Source organism: Grampus griseus (assembly GCF_964374135.1).
Source record: "Grampus griseus genome assembly, chromosome: 6".
Lineage (NCBI taxonomy): Eukaryota > Metazoa > Chordata > Mammalia > Artiodactyla > Delphinidae > Grampus > Grampus griseus.
In genome coordinates this window covers 11,447,433-11,460,195 of record NC_139000.1, presented here as the reverse complement: position 1 = coordinate 11,460,195, position 12,763 = coordinate 11,447,433, and the positions used below count along the sequence as shown (strand labels likewise).

Here is a 12,763-nt window from a genome sequence, read left to right as displayed (position 1 = left end):
TGGACCTAAAATCCCCAGGCCCGCCTCCCACCCAGTGTTTTTCCTGCAGGTAGGGAGGTCAAGGAGTAGAGAAGAAGCAAGACATTGACAGTGTTTCCATCTGTCTCTCCAGCATGTGATACATCCTGAGAAAGGTACAAAAAGGTATTTTATGAGCCCAGTGGAAAGATACCTGGCTCAGACTTGAGGGGCCCAGGTACCTTTCCTCTGGGGCAGCTGGTGGCATGGAAGTGGACCTAGGAGGGTGGCTTTCTTGGGGACAGGGTAGGGAAGTGAGGAGGGGTAAGAAATGAAAAAGGAGAGGTTTGCTTTCCACTGAATGCTGAGGAGTTTAGGCTTTATCCTGAAAGCAATGGATGGGCAACGAAGGTTTTTCAAACATCATATGTGCATTTTAAAATTGCTCAAACATTTAAAAATAAGAAAGAGCACAATTCCCTCATTACCATTCAACAAATAAAATTCTTCAAGCAAAAATCCTTCCCCAGAATATAAAATGTTCTCCTTACTACAGACCTCTGCAGGAATATATCTTGGGAGCCTGTAAAACAGTCTTGAATATTAGCAGCCCAGTTTGGCAACTATTCTTCTAGAAGATTTTTGGATTTGATAATAGCCAAAGAAAGAATTAGACACAAAACTGCAGTGAAAGTGGAGTTGTCTTTCTTCTTCTTCTTCTTTCCTTTTTAAAAAAGGTATCTGCTGTGCACATTCAGCTTCCCTTCGCTTCTAGGGGCAAGGAAATGCCCTATGATATTTTTTCCCCTTAAACTGTAAACCATTAGTTTAGCTGCCAGCTACACAAATGCTCAAACTTCCCAGTGTGCCTGGCTCTGCTGTCCAAGCTTTCTCCAGTGTACATTGAAATGAATGTGTTTCTAATTAAGTAGCTTCAGGAACACGACAGCTTCAATGTCAAAAATACAAAGTCTGAACCCTGGCAGGAAGTCTTAAGACTGCAAATGCCTCATCTAGTGGAACCTTGCCTAATGTAATGAAAGGAAGCAGGAAGAGTGCAGAATTCCAGAAAAATGGCCACTTATTAATGTGTCCAGAAGTACAGCCAAACACATAGAAGGGAAAAACTCAAATCCATAATATTTAACCAAATCTTATAAACTTTCCCAGCTCCTACCAGCACTGTCATGCAAGTGACAAATGACCCTGAGTTTTAATTAGAATTTCTGAACTGAAATTCCAACAAATGAATTAATGTATAGAAAAGGACATTCAAACAACTGTGAGAAAAAGGTAAAAATAAATACCTACAGCAAAAGCCTCTGTATAATTTAGGCTCTTATCTGAGACTATAGGCTCTTATCTGAAAAAAAAAATTTCTAGAATTTTAAATATGTAGGTTTTAATGCCATGCCCTTTTGTCCTGCAATAAAAATCAATGAAAGAGAGTAAAAAGGAGTCTTAGAAGTAATGGCAGATGTAGAAAGGGACAAAGTGAGACTCACTCTTCAGGTACCATTAGGTAGGCTATTTTTTTTTTTTTTAAGCCCAATAATTTACCAAAGGGTAATTATGGCCTGTCATAGAAATGTAGTTTCTTAGCCAACTTAGGGCTGCAACAGCTCTGTATTTAGAAAATATTTAAAACACATTTATTCTGAAATCACAGCACACCATGTTTTGTATGAATGCAAATTTGGACAAATACCTTTTACTGTATCATCATTTGCTTACAAAACCTCAAATGTGTCCCTGAATCTACTGCATTTTTGCTCTGCAAATACAATGATTACAAATTTCAAGTGGGGAGAGGGAGAGAGGAAAAAAAGAAACCCCAGAGACTCCTTAACATCTGAATGCAGCAAATATGTAACTGGGTAATTCTACCTGCATTCTGAAAACAATTTGTATTCTCAATATACCTCAATAGTTTTTGCAGCTACTGAATCATTCTCTTTTGTTTGTTTTTTCTTGTTGTTGTAAAGAGAAATTTGGGAGGAGGGGACACTCACCCACGATCAAGTCATCTTATCACAACTACTTTTATTTTTGTATTATTCTCCTCCAATATTAACATTAATATTTAAAAATATCTTTGAAATTATAGAGTGCATATATTTTATTGTTTTCTCACTGGCTACATTAACATTTCCCATATTATACTGTAAACTTTGTGATTATTTTAAAGACTATGTAATATTCAACCAAGTATGGATGTCCCTTAATTTGCTGAACCCTTTTGCTAGAGTTAGACATTAAGCCACTTCCAACTTTTCACTATAAGTAACATCGTAATGAAAATGAACAACTTCATGTGCATGAATTCCCAAATACGGAATTACCAAGTCAAAGGGCAGGACTGTTTTTAATATCTTTTGTTATATCTTGGTAAAGTGTCTTTTAAAAGGGCAGTACCAGCCCCAGTGGAAATCTTTCAAGATTGTTGCAAGGATTAGAGAGAACCCATGAAGTGCCTAGCACAGGAGCAGCACATGGTAGGCTCAGTAAGCTATTATGTCCAAGTGGGTTCTCTTCACAGCCCTGTCATGGCTGGTATGACTGGACCCATTCTCTTAGTGCCCAAAGAATGGTTTCTTGTTCCTTCCCTGGTTCTGAAGGATACCTGGCAAAGTGTTGGTGAGGACAGTCGAGACTCCGTGATGAGCATGAGGTGTTTGACATGCATCACCTCTATACATGAGTTTCTGACCCCAAGCACACTCCCTTGTCACCTGTCTACTTACTGAGCTCAGTAGGGTTGTTTATCACTTTCTTCAGAGGGTAACATTTAAACTTGATTTTATGTACCACCCAAAATGCAAAAACCACCAAGTAAACTATGACTCATTACTTGCTTATCACACAGAATGACAAATTTGTAAAACCACTCATCACGCTTTCTTAAAAAGAAAATATAGCAAAAAATTGGTTAAGCTAGTCCTAAGAAACTTCACATTCAGAACCTGACTCTTCTGAATCATTTTCTGATTCAGAGTCATCAATGCCCTTGTTTCATCCAAGGTATCTCAGTAACAAAACATAATACTTTATCTAGATGCTATCTTCATTTGTTAGGTCCCAGAAAGAACTTGTTTATTGCTTATCAAGAAAATATCAACGCAAATATCTGTTTCACCAATAGTAAATGAACACCATGCTTCTCTGCTCTGGTGCCTTTCACCATTCACACTGACTTTACATTTCAATGCTGAATCTGACTGCAATTTGGAAGACATTTTAAATGGCAATTAGATACAACATGTGCAGAACCAACAATGCACATGATTAAATTAAAGGGGTGATAATATTAACAGCTACGACCAAGTTCATGCATAGGCGGGCCATCACAACCGTGTCACAACTGCCCTATGGCTGACGGCGATTGTGGGTTGCCACTGTACATCTCTGAATAGCGGGACAGGGTGTATCTGCCCTAGGCCTTTGTTCTCTGGGAATTACGGCACTATCTGACTTCATCACTGTCATCTTGAAAGAGTAAAAGCTATTCTTTCTTCCTTCTCCCCTGAAAAGGAGAGGGGTTATATTGCTAGTGTCAAGGCAGTGACAACATAATGACCTTTACCTGAAAGGTATGTTTACTTTGAATCCTCTTAAGGGGAAAAGGAACTAATATCAATTGAGCTACTATAACCCAGGTGCTTTTGTGCATCACTCACACATAATTCTCAAGGCAACTCTGCAAGGTGTCACTGCTATCCACATTTTCAGACTGGGAAACAGGCTTGCTTGGAAAGGTGAAGTAACTTGCCCCAGGGTCACAAAGCTAGAGTGAAGCTGTAATTCAAAGTCAGGGCTGTTGGACTGAAAGCTTATACTGTCCCACAGCACATACTCAGAACTTAAGCCAAAAGAAAAGGCGTGCTGGAAAACCAAGGGGGCTATTCACCCAGTCCTCTCACCAACTCCAGACCTGCAATGCAGAGCACTGCTCTTATAGGTAAGTCCTGCAGCATGAGCTCATTCCTAGCAATGGACAGGCATGAATATGGATACTGCAGACTTATTAATGATCCTATAGTCCCCGTTCATTATTACTGCACTTTCTCAATTTGTTAATTCCTTTCCCCCAGATAACTAGAGCCCTTTTAATTATGTTCCCCTGAGGTGAGCGGCTACTAATTGGAAAAGAGTCAGGTGAAATAAAGGAACACTGGCTGCTCAAATATATAAAAGGCAGCTTCCCAAGACAAAGAGGGAGAGGAGGGGAGGGGAGGTGAGATGAGATGTGGAGAGAGGTAGGAGGGCCCCCACCCCCGCCTCCCCAGGAGCAACACCTCTTTGACCTTAGTAAGGATACAGCGTAGAGCTACCCAGGGGTTTGGAAGGTCTACTCTTTTTCTTTTCCCATATTAAAGCATAGTGAGCATTACAGTGTACACATCACAGCACCCATCTCGCCTCTCAGAGGCACTCAACCTTTTTAGCCAAATACCCAGATCTGCAAAGGGAGCCCACAAGTCTTTCCTCAGCTCACTGTCTTTAAAGGAAAGGAAAACTCTTGGTCTTACTCATTTGAGCTTTCCTTCCTTCCTTCTTCCCTCCTCTCTCCCTCCCTCCCTCCCCTCCTTCTTTTTTGAAAAGAAACAAACGTGTAAACACAGTTTGTCTTACAGTTTAAAATTCTGCTCTGAAATAACAAAGCCTGGCATTGCTAGAGAGGTTAAAGGACAACAGAACGGGGAAAAGAAAGCGAACAAAGACCATACAACACACCTTGCTGGAGAAAACAGATAATCCTAGTCTTCATCTTCCTGAAAGTGACCAGACAGATGGGCCGCAGGCTAATGCGATGGCCAGTGTCGCACAGGGAGCCAGGAAGAGCCAGTGCCGTTCATGGTGCACTTGCCATAGCCAGCACTAGGCTAAGGGCTTGACAGGCACTTTCTCACTGGACCCTCAGGACAACGGTATGAGGTAGGTACCAGCACCGCCCCCCATACAGATGAGGAAACGAGGGCTGGGAAGCTAAACAACTCACTGAGGTCACACAGCAGCCCTGAGACTAGAACCCAAGTCTGTCACACTGAGAGAGAGCAAGCTCACTGCTTCCCAGGAGCCCAGCACGTGCCCGGCTGTGGAAGAAAAGTGGAAGGAGGTTCGGAGGTTTGCTCTAACCTGCTCCCTGGGGGCCCGCCAGCAGCTGTGCCAAGTCCCGGGCCCCTCCACGTTCTGTCCGAGACTCCGGCCAGCCCCTCACCACAGGAACCCCAACTTGCCTCTGAGCTGAGCCACGAGTGTCCCCGTGGGCCCCAGTCCCCGCCTCCTCTAAGTCCTACTGAACCTGTGCTGTCCGCCAAGCACCACTTCTCAGATCACGCCGGGCTTGCTAACACCTCCCTATTCAGAGGCTTTTGTCTGGGTTGCCCATTTGGCATAAAGCACGCGCTAATTTGTATGGTTATTCCAGACTGTCAGTCACAGGAGAACCAAACTTTGTTTCTGATTCCCTAGAGTCCATGGTGGGGCTGTGTGCAGAGCAGGAGGAATAAAGAGGCGGGTATGTGCCGAGTGCTCACCAAATACCAAGGGCTGTGTGGGAGCCCTTATCTCATTTAATCCTCAAATAATCCAATTTATACCATCCATTTTATAGATTAAAAAAGGGATTCTCAGAAACTTGCCCATGGTCACAGTTAATGGTGATTCCAGCCCATATCCTCCTACTTCAAGAGTCTCTTATACTACTGTTGCTTTACATTAACTTTTTTTTAACCATTATGTTACACTTAACAAAAAAAAATGGGTATTTGATAATTACAGCTGAAAAATAAAATAGCAAGTGGACATTTTGTAGCCAGAATAAAACTACATTTGCCAACTAGCTTAAATGAATTGACACCCTTTCTTGTTCTAAATAGAATTTACGGCAGTTTATAGAAATATGTTCAATACAGCAGCAAAAATAGGAAAAAAAAAATAGGGGCAAAGGGAAAAAGCATAAGTCGGAGTGAGTGAGCACTTCTATGTGTGCCATGAGGTGCTGCACACCTGCTGGGGCGGCCACAGGTTTGGCTCTGAGTCCTCCAGCTGCCAACCCAAAGAGGGAAACAGGGTTGTAATGTGATTCACGGTGTCCATAGAGAAAAATAAACTAGTCTCTCAGGAGCTTCCATTTTAAAAAGGCAACCGGGGAGGGAAAGAGAGAAAACTAACAACTTACGGTGCATTTACTACGTGCTCAGTGTTTTCCGTGTGCTGGTCAGTCAGTCAGTAAATATTACTCAGTCAGTAAATATTACTATATGTTGGGCACCACCTTGGGCTGAGGATAGAGGAGAGAAAAAATAGTTCTGATCCCTACCTATTTGGAGCTTACAATTAATAGCAGACAGCCAATAAGCATATTCTTGTATGTGTGTAGGCTGCCGTGAGGAGACTTACAAAGTGCTGCGGGGCGGACCTAAGATGACCTCATCTCGTTCCCACAGCAATCTTGAAAGGCTGATCTCCGTAATTCACAGAGGAACCCATGGCTCCAAGAGGTTAAGTGACTTGACAAAGGTCACAGCTGGTGAGAGGCAGAAAATATGACTTGAAAGGTAGAAGGGGTGCGAATGCCATTAGTTAATCGAGATTTTCTTAGGGGAAAAAGTATTTAACTTCTTGTCTGGTTTCCAACCGGCCCTCCCTGATTTATGAGCAACAGAGGAGGAGGATCCCCGCGTATGAGGACAGGAGCAACCCCAGATTAGGAGAGGCGGCACAGACTGCCTCATTTCCATCCGTGGTTTCGGCAGCCAGAGCATGGGGCTCACAGCAGTGGAGGAGCTGGGCGCGCGGTGCTGGTCACTGGAAATGGCCTGCTAATGCGAGACACGTGTGTATCTGAGCTGAGGGTGAAAGTGGGGAGGGGGGACGATGCCCTCCTAAGTGTGGCCCTGTGGCTTCCTGGGGTAACCTTGGGGGTTGGGAAAGCGCTCCAAGCCACCAAACCCAACCGAAACAAACACAAAAGTTATAAAGATAACGCCTGGACGAAAACCCAGAGAGGTCAACATCAAAGCCTAGAGTAGTCCGCCCTTTTATGCCTCCTCAGTCTACCGGAAGGAGACAGACTTGGAAAACATCAGGAAGGGCTCCATGGCTAAGACCACTGCAGCAGGAGAAGTTAATCACAGAGGAAAGGTCAGGAGACAGGTCTCTCTATCGCCCCAGAGAGTTCAGTGAGAACCATTGACAGCCAGAGCCAGGTCACAAAAGGAAGTCTCAGGTTTGAGCCACCAGGAACCCATGAGACCCTCGTAGAAATCCAGGAAAGAATGATGTACAGAAGAAATAAGAGAAAAAGAGGTTTATGGATAAATAAACCAAGAGAAAGTAACACCCCAAAAGAGTGTAAACGTTGAAAACCCAAGTGGTAACAAGGGGGAAAAAATCTCTTCTTGTTTTTCCAGGACTAAGATACGCCACATGCCAAGGTGCGTAGTGTCCAATTACCTTCTTAGCCTAGTCTCTCATTCTTTCAAATATTCACAGGGAAGACAAACCCACATTTGTTGAGAGATAACTCTGAGCCTAGCACTACGCTGGTGCTTCATGGATTCTCGTTGTGGGAGAGGTAGCAACACAACCGCAAATCCCTGCCACAAGGTAACCTCCTCCAGAGCTGAAGCTTCTCTGAGGATGGCATTACATGGTCTGTGGCTCCTGCTCTACTGGTGACCATGAACATATGTAGAATGTCTTTGCTGCAGAGACCACTACACTATGTCTTAGAAATTCCAGAGTTTTCTAAGTGTTGGATTCAAGACAGGCTCCAGGTCAGGGAGGAGTGAGGAATTACATACAGGATGTATCACAAGAAATGGAAAACCAGGCCAAGGCTTGGTCATATAAGAACAGATAAGAGCCAGCTATGTCCCATGGAGGCCAGGCAGAAACTGGGGCAAGGGAGGCAGGCTGCTGCCCCTAACCACATCAGGCAGCAGAAAGGGGACTGGGAGGGTGGGACTGGCAGGGTGGGTCCAGACACTCAGATGTAGATGCTGCAGCAAAGGATGTGAAGGACCATGGGGCGGTGGGCTGCAGTCAGGAGAGTGCCCTGAAGGGGGGGTGGGCAAGCCAACAACCACCATCCCCGACTGCGGAAGGGTCACTTCCATGGTAAAGGGACACTATGTCTCCTCTAACCCTGCAAGCCTCAGCACCCTCACAGGAATGTCAACGCTGAGGCTGAATGAGCACTGTCACACACTGTACTCCTAGCATCTGTGCCAGCAGGGGCACCTTGGAGGGATCAGATTAAGGGTCTGATGCCAACCATCTACACAGACTACTCACTTTTATAGAACATTTGCATTTGCTATATATACTTCTGAAAGGTTAAAAAGTATTATTTTAACTAATAAGGGTGGATTACCTTACCAACAACGATAAAAATTAGGTATTAAAAACCTAATGGATCTGGAATTAGTGGTGATGGCTGCACAACCTTGTGAATACACTAAAATCCACTGAATTGTACACTTTTAAAAGGATGAATTTTATGGTATATGAATTACATTTCATTTTTTTTTTTTTTTTCCCCCGGTACGGGGGCCTCTCACTGTTGTGGCCTCTCCCATTGCGGAGCACAGGCTCCGGACGCGCAGCCTCAGCGGCCATGGCTCAGGGGCCCAGCCGCTCCGCGGCATGTGGGATCCTCCTGGACCAGGGCACAAACCCGTGTCCCCTGCATCGGCAGGCGAACTCTCAACCACTGCGCCACCAGGGAAGCCCTACATTTCAATTTTTAAAAATCAAATGGAGAACTTGAAAAGGCAGTTTTCCTATAGAACCTATATAGTATAGATATAGATTCCTACAGAATCCACAGCATAGATAATGCAAAGAGCCATCTCTTCTCTCTCCCATTTTTCCACCAGGGAGACAGTTTACTCAGAACTTGTCCAAAGCTTCCTCCAAAGGCTCTTGGCATTTTCAGTTTTAGGTGCTGCTGAAGAAAATGAAGGTGCATCTCAATATAGGGCTCAGTGACTGTCATCACCTAACAACTTCCTTTTAGGTGCCTACTTGATGCCAGGCTCTTTACGGAGAACTATACTTTTAGCTATATTCTGTGGATGAGGAAAGAGAGACTGTGTCATTCACCCAAAGACATAAATTCAGTAGGACCAGAGCCAGGATTTGGACCCAGAGCTTTGACTTCCAAGCCCGAATTATTTTCTACTCCTTACCCTCTCTGCTCAAACCTCAAGGTCAAGTTCAGCCAAATCTTACTAAGGGATTTACCCAGGAATCTATAATTTCACTTTGTTCAACCAGCACACATTGTGCACTTTCTAACCATCAGGCCCAGCACAGACCCACCTTACCTCCTCCTTCTGTTTCAAACTGAAATCCTGGTCCTTATCCCCTCCTGCCTTCCCAGATGAGCTCCTGTTGCAGTGGTTGTACCCCCAGAGCAATGGACCTATCATGGCCCCTTGATGCCTCTTAGCTTAAAAAAAAAACAAACCTCCCAACTCTTGCCTGGACACCTGAGTTCTTTTGTGAAGCAGTGCTTCCTCAGATCCGGAACCATCTATAAGTTCCTATCTCCCTATGTCCAATGCCAGGGACATAAAAGGCACTCATAAATACTTGCTGCAAAATGGAAACGACACAGTTTTTACTTATGTGTTAGAATTCAATCTTGAACAAAACTTGCACAGCCCAGAGTTTGATAAATAGAAAAGAATTTCGGTCATACCTGTCTACCTAATCCACTTCCACCTTACTTGGGTCTTGTGAACTTGAATTGGATTGTTGGTTCATTTTTATATATACACATATACAAACACATACACGTTAATATATATTGACTACAAATACATACACATAGTCAGTAATAACAAAAATAGTACCTACTATTTATGGAACACCTGCTTTTCATCAGTAGCTTATTACTATTCACATTCAACAGAAGAGAAAACAGGCTCAGGGGTGTTCAGAGACCTCAAAACTAGTAAATGGGGAAGCCAGAACCGAAGCCGGGTTTTCCTGTTTCTACCACACCACACTTTGTTGATTTCTATCACTGCCACCAAGAGTATCAACAATCCCACTTACTTTAGCATCAATCTATTCCCTGCGCAAAATTTCATGGCATCAGTGAAGACAGAGATTAGAATGGACCCAGCTCTGATCATCCAGCTGTCACTTCTCAGCTGTGTCTGGACTGATGCCCCATCACCCACATGGACTACGCACCCTGTGAAAAGGCATATTAAGACAGTTTGCTAAAAATCCTAGATGGAATACATGATGCAGCCTGTGGGGGTTGATTCAGAACCCCACATACAGCACAGATAAAGAGGCTAGAACTAGTACGTCTTACAGAGAATCTTCCACTCTGGGTGGAAGAATGGATTCCAGAGGCACCGAGAAATGCCAGAAAATATGAGGTGTTTTACAAAGTCAAATACAAAATCCAAACCTTAACTGTACACACTTGATTTAACTTTTCGGTTCAACCATGCCCTCAGAGAACATCAGGAGTTCGCTACTAACTTGGCTCTTGGCCTGGCTGCCTTTTTTGGGGTAAAATGTGAACCTGCCCTGATCTGCTTTGGAAATATTTTATCACATACTTGAAAATATGTTAACAGGTGTCCAGAATAATCCAAATGTACAATTCAATTTGGGAACTGATTTGTGGTCCTCATTTAGGACTACTTCTGAAGGAGTAGGGAGAAAAAAGTATTTACATGGGAAATACCATATGGCTTCTACTGGGACCTTTTATTAGCAACATTTAATTAGCATAGCATAGCATAGTGCCTGGTACATATTAAGTGCTCTATAAATATCTGTTGAACGAATGAATAATGAATGATAACGTAAGTCCGCAATTATTAGCAAGTCATCAAAAAGCCTATGTAAAGGATTTTTTTCACAAAATCTTGGTGATAGGTACAACTTATTCCATAATTCTTTAAAGGATATTACTAAGGAACACTTTAATGAGATGGCCTTGGATTTCAAGCGCAGGCTCTACCATTTCTTAGTTGTGTCATGGTGGGTAAGTCACTAAACCCCTCTGAGCTTCAATTTTCTAACCTATACAATGGAGCTAGTATTTACCTTACAGTTTGATTTTAAAGATTTGCAATCATGTTTATAAAGAGCTTGACTTGCACGCTGTACTCAATACATGGTGATTATTATTATGAAAGGGAACACTGATTTTCATCAGCAAGTTAATCCTTTTGTCCCAGAAATGGGAAAGCTCTTCCAACACTGGCCAAGGTCAGGGCTGCCATCAGCCAAGGTAGGGAACATTCTCATTTTCACTTTCAAAATCAAGAGAATGGCACAGATCTAAGTAGAAAGGAACCAGCAGCACATGTTTTTAAATATTCATAAGGGCTGGAAATGTCTTACTCCTTTCGTTTTCTCTGCCATCTGCTTTTGTTTCTTTTCTTTTCATTCTTATGCCACAGCTGCAAATGAAAACAACCATACAATAACCCAAGTTAAATAAAAAAAAAATCAAAATAAAAACAATCTGATGGGTAAAAAGAGAAGATGAATTATAAAGTTTTCCCTTGAGTTCACAAGGCAGCAGAAGCAAGAAGAACGTTTGATGTGAGTTAGACCTTCTGGAAACCAAAATCCATGCCCCATGTTTATAATAACCATAGTAAGAGCAACCACCATTTATTAAATGGCCCCTATGTGCCACTTGATGATCAGTAACTCTAATTCCTAAAGCCACTCTTCAAAGTAGGTAAAGCGAACCCATTTCACAGAAAACGAAATGGCAGATCAGAGAGGTAAAACAGACTTTTAATGGTTACACAGCTAGTAAGAGATGAAACAGATTTGAACTTCGGTGTGTCTGAATACAAAGCCCAGGCACTTTCTTGACCACCCTCTCCAAAAATGGGAAGGAACATGAAAAAAAATTAATTTAGGAAATATTTAGGGCAGACTATTTGTATTTAATGGATTTATTCAAATAGTTAAAATTTGTGATTATAGCTCTAATTAAAGTTAACTTAAATAATTGGTTGTTGTATTTGTGAATGTGCAATTAGTCTTCCACATAATTGCAGGGTTTCAGCATCATACTTTCTATTTATTCACTGCATCCCAGAGCTTTGCTACACTGACTTCTGTTCTACCAAAGGCCACATTACAGCTCTCGGGGTCTCTGGGTCCACGACCTATGATACCAATAGTAGGGTCTAGGCTCAGCCCCATTTAGCATGTCTTTGTCCAAAAGTCAATGAACACCTCATCTTCAATTGCAATGTAAAAAGCTCTTACAACCTACACTGTTGTCCTGAAAACTCCTAGCAGCATGTACCTGAAGAAAAACTGGCAGCAGTGGTCTTCATGTGTTAATTACACTTGCGAAGTCTATTATGCATAGAAAGGGCACCTGCTGGCAGTGAAAATGACTAGAATCTGCCCTTCCTGTGCAGTGAGTAAATTGAGAGTTCATTTCTACAGGAGATAATAGTTTTCAGATTCCATTTCGTGTATCCCCTGCATGGGGACGTACTTAACATTTAAATCATCTGCAGAGGAACAAACCTCCTTCAAATCTACATGTTTCAGGCTCCTAGCACATTATTTAAAATGCTAGTTATCCCTGCTGGCTCTTACCACCAAAGATTAAACTCAACGGTGGTGAAAGTCACCGAGCACAACAGAATAAAGTTATTAGCATTGACTCAAATTTCATGACATTTGTAGTTTCTGACCAAAGCAGTGGTAGTAGGCTGAAGGTGATCAAATCAAGCCTTGAATAGAGGATGTTTTTTCTCTTGGGGTCTTTTATTTCATCATTCCTACA

General features: G+C 42.6%; 1 protein-coding gene across 1 annotated transcript in view; it reads right to left on the bottom strand.

Moving 5' to 3' along the window:
• The window catches only part of DENND1A (DENN domain containing 1A), a 293,403-nt gene that overhangs the window by 207,329 nt on the left and 73,311 nt on the right, over positions 1–12,763 (bottom strand). The gene's annotated exons all lie outside the window — the stretch shown is intronic.